The 4,431-nt window shown below is 41.0% G+C and overlaps 1 pseudogene; it reads right to left on the bottom strand.

The window, feature by feature from the left end:
- Positions 1-1,829: 1,829 nt before the first annotated feature.
- LOC118550675 (UMP-CMP kinase pseudogene) lies at positions 1,830-2,319 on the bottom strand (annotated as a pseudogene).
- Positions 2,320-4,431: the final 2,112 nt, after the last annotated feature.

Below are 4,431 nucleotides of genomic sequence, written 5' to 3'. Positions count from 1 at the left end.
TTACTTAACCATTCCTTTTAATTTCCTGGATTCTCTTACTTTTGACTTGCTGCTGGGAAGGACAATAAAGGGAGAGTCTACGAAAGGGACTTACAGCTCCTGGGGTACCACCCCCAGCGTATCGCATCCTGGGTCTCCTTTTTGGGCTCCCGCCTGTACCCTCATCCTTACTCCTACATTCTGTTACCTTTCTTCCTTCTTTCTCTCCTCCCTCCCTCCTTCCCCTCCTTCCTTCCCTCCTTAGTTCTTTTTTTTCTCACAAATCAAATACATGGCTGAACACCTTCAGAAACTTGGCTTTCAGAATTGGAAAGGCAGCAAAAAAGTCTTCAGAAAAGCCCTGAGTTTGAAAATCATGAATAGTTTCCATTGATTCTTTAAAAAATTTTTTTTTGATTTATCTATTTGATAGAAAGAGAGAGCACAAGCAGGGGGAGCAACAGAGGGAGAAGCAGACTCCCTGCAGAGCAGGGAGCCCGATGTGGGACTCCATCCCAGGACCCTGAGATCGTGACCTGAGCCGAAGGTAGACACTCAACCTACTGAGCCACCCAGGCACCCCATACCATTGAGATTCTATTATTTGCTGGCTGTACGACTCTGGCCTGGTCCTCTCTTTCCTCATCTGTAAAATGAAAATAAAGTTTTCTATAAGCTTGATGTGAATATTAAGTGATAAAATATATCTGAAAGCACTCTTGAAACTTCAAAATCTTGCACAAATTAAGGAACTACTACTTTAACTACTACTTGTATATGCCCTCCAACCAGATATCACCTGGGCCTTGATGACTAGGATGCTCTTTAGGATGCCACATTTTCCTAGCAAAATGCCAGCAGATGTTACTCTTAAAGTTTACTTCTATTTATTTATTATTATTTTTAACCATTAGATGTTTTTACTTCATACCAACCTTACATTTAGTCTAAAAAACAAATAAAAAACTTGCATGAAGTGTTACTAAAACGCTAACCAAATCATTTTACCATAAACCTAGTACATGCATTTCAAGATTCCAGTGTTAGGAATTTTGTCAAGAAAGGCTTAATCATCAATAACACTATATAATAGAGCACAGGAGTGCATGTCATTGTGTGATCCTTGCCTCTTACCCTCAGCTTTATGTCAGAATACAACTGACAGTTCTTCCAGGTTCTGAACCCCCAGGGACCCCCTCTCAACCCCAGGAAGCACAAAAGATGCCCTGTCACACAACTTCGTATAAGTTGTCATAAAACAAAGCCTGAGTTTTCTTACCTTTCTATAGGTATAGGTATGTAGGTATATAGGTATAGGTCAATTATTTGATAAATACTAAAACACTTCTAGGAATTCATTTTATGAGTTTGTTTACCAAACACATTTTGGAGGAACTGACTACAGGAGAAGTTCCTTCGGAATTTGGTCCACAAATTCACTTAACAGGTTGGAAATTTAAAACCTGTGAGAAAATGAGGAAGTGGGGAGTCCCTAATCCTAACATGTAATTATTAAAGGGATATATACACACACACTAAAAAGTTTTGCTCACAAAAGACACAAACTTTAAAAAAGGCATATGCTTTCTGAGTCGAGACAAAAGAGCTAGCTGATATCCTTCTTTGTTTCCTGAGCACCACAGCTAAGATGAAGTTAGACCCAAATTCACGGTCTATTTCTATAACCAAAAAAATTGAAGATTAAAAATTTAATTTGTTTTACTACACAGTTTCCAGCCATTAATTGAGATGTAATGATGAAAGATTAAGTTGCCTTAAAAGGGGGGTTGTAATAGCAGCTATCAAAGCAATATTCAAGCATGATTTCAAGGATGCTTTCAGGTGTAGAGTTAGCCTTCTTTGTCAAAAGTCTTCACAATTTCATCAAAAACGTCATCAACAGACTTAGAGGCATCTATTTTCTTGACTTTCCCCGTTTCTTCATATAAGTCAATAATTGGCTTTGTTGACTGAAGATAGGTCCAAATTACCTTTTCCACACTCTCTGTTGTCATCACTTCTACCAACTACTCTTTCTCCTCTCAAGACATCGTTCAATACAGATCTCATCGTTACAGTAAAAAAAACAGAACCAAAGACACACCTGCCTTCCCATCCATGGTCTTGTTCCAACCTTGAAGGTTGTCTTGATTTCTTGGAACCCATCAATCAAGATTTTTTTCTTCTGAGCATTGGCAGCCACTGTCTGATCCATTTACCTCTTTAACAAACTGATTGTTATCTCAACTGGCACCATCTTTCCATCTGTAATGTACTCAACCTTGGGTTCTTCTTTTCATCATGAAGAAGTTCTCCTGCAGAAAGGTGTCTGTCACCATATTTTAGGTCACCGGTTTAGGGTAAAGAAGATGTAACTCAGGAATGGACAGATGCATAGCTCCAGGGCACAGAGCTTCCACGCCCTCCCCAGGTGGGGGTCTCCTCCTGAATCTCCATGTGTTCACCAACACAGCTAAAGTAAATGAACACCTTTTAAGACTTATAACTACACTTAAAAATTTGAAGAATGTTGTCTAGGAAAAGACAACCTCTCTGCTTACTAACATATTAGGAGTGTTTTTTTTTTTTTAATCAACCCGAATAAAGAACAGACTGAAAAACAAGATGGAATTAGGTGAGTGTTGATAGAAGAGTGGGAAGGATGGAAGGTGGATGAGATTAAACTAAGAGAAGTCTGAGTACCACAAGAAGACTCAAGATTTTTTTAAAAACCTGGTAAGGAAGGGTCCCAAAGACTCATCTCCCATGACATTGTAACTTCCTGTTCACTTGTCTTCTCCAAAACTGCAATGTAAGCACCTTGCCTGCAAGAGTTAGATTTCCTGACCTTGTGTTTCTGTATGTAATTGACGAGGAAACCGAGTAAGTCAGTGAGAAGTCTGTTTCCACTTTCTTGAGACCAGTCCTTCCATCCATCTGGCCCTTGTCTCATCCTTCTTCCCTCGTCCCCTTCCCACCTTGCACTTACAGAGCAGATACTAAGAGGAAATGTTGTGGTGAGTGCTGTCAGTGAAGGGGGAAGGAAAGGACGTCCTGTATAAGTGGAAAATCACACATTTCAGGTCACACCTAAATTTTATGGAAATTACTTATATGGAGTATGTTGAGAAATTGTTACCCCTTTTGCAAAACTGAAACTGTGACACAAAATAATTTGCTCCAACAAGTTGAATGATTGTAGATAACTATTAGAGATGTTTTGAGAGACTGACAGTTTTTCTCTTCCTGTTCATAGTTTCAGCAGCATCCATGTCAGGGATTTCTGGAAGTCTCTCATCTATCACGGCCAGGGTCGGATGACTTCCCCAGGCCAGGGAGGTGCAGGCATTAGATTGTGCATACCTGGTGAGGGGGAGTTGGTATGTTTGGCTCTTTGCATGGTTATGTGTTAAGGGTATTTAGCAGCCCTTCACAGTGAAATTCTTTTCCAGGGACTTTTATCGATGGGGAAATGCCTGCAGCTCAGACAGATGCCAACAGTGTGTCTTTGCTGAGGAGAGCAATGAATGACTCTGGCTCTGACTCAGGTTAACTGGTATGCCTGGGAAAATGCTAGAACAAATCATGATAAAATCAATTTGCAAATGCTTCTAAAAGAACTCAGCTCTGTGAAGAACAAAGATGGAAAATTAATCTCATATGCCAGGGTTCAGAGTGACGAGTTTGGTAGATTAAGAAGATATATTGTAGTTCAAGTCTATAAAGTTTTGATCCTTCCTGCATGAAACCACCAGCCCACTGGAAAAATGATGGAGGTGAGCCAGGGAGACAGAGGTGTGCCCTCCAGTGCAGGGATCCTGTGAAACAACATGCGGGCAGCAGGGAGAAAGCGTCCCAGTCAACCCCGCTCTCTGGGGCCACAGACGCAACACTAGACCATCATAAGCAACCATCCTAAATTTAAAAACTCTCCCGTGACCCCCCTTCCTCCTCTGGCTCCAATTTTCTGATCTCATTTATATAAAAGTCCTTGAGAGAGTTCTCCATGATCTTTGTCTGCAAGTCTTCTTCTGTTGCAGGACCGGCTACACGATTTGCTGGGGTCAGAGCAAAATAGAACCATGAGGCCTTGTGTTTAAAATTATTAAGAATTTCAAGACAGTGATAGCAGAGAGTTCATCCAACATGAGGCTCTTGTAAAGGTCGGACGTTGTGTGACTGTATGGGTCATCCCTCCAGGTCATCCATCCTCTCCAGTCAGGCTCTCATCTGCCGTCTGTTCCACTAATAGGGTCTTGTCAACGTCAGCAGTGGTTTCCATTTGCTCAAACCTGATGGTCAGTTCTCATCCTCACCTTCGGGGACCAATGAGTGGAATTTAGCAGAGCAACAACTCCCTTCTTCTTAAAGCACTGTCTTTACCTGGCTCTTTATTTTGGACTTCGGACCTCCATAACTATGAGAGAATAAATTGATGTTGTTTTAAGCCAC

Source organism: Halichoerus grypus, chromosome 11 (genome assembly GCF_964656455.1).
Source record: "Halichoerus grypus chromosome 11, mHalGry1.hap1.1, whole genome shotgun sequence".
NCBI lineage: Eukaryota > Metazoa > Chordata > Mammalia > Carnivora > Phocidae > Halichoerus > Halichoerus grypus.
This window is presented reverse-complemented; position numbering and strand designations above follow the sequence as displayed.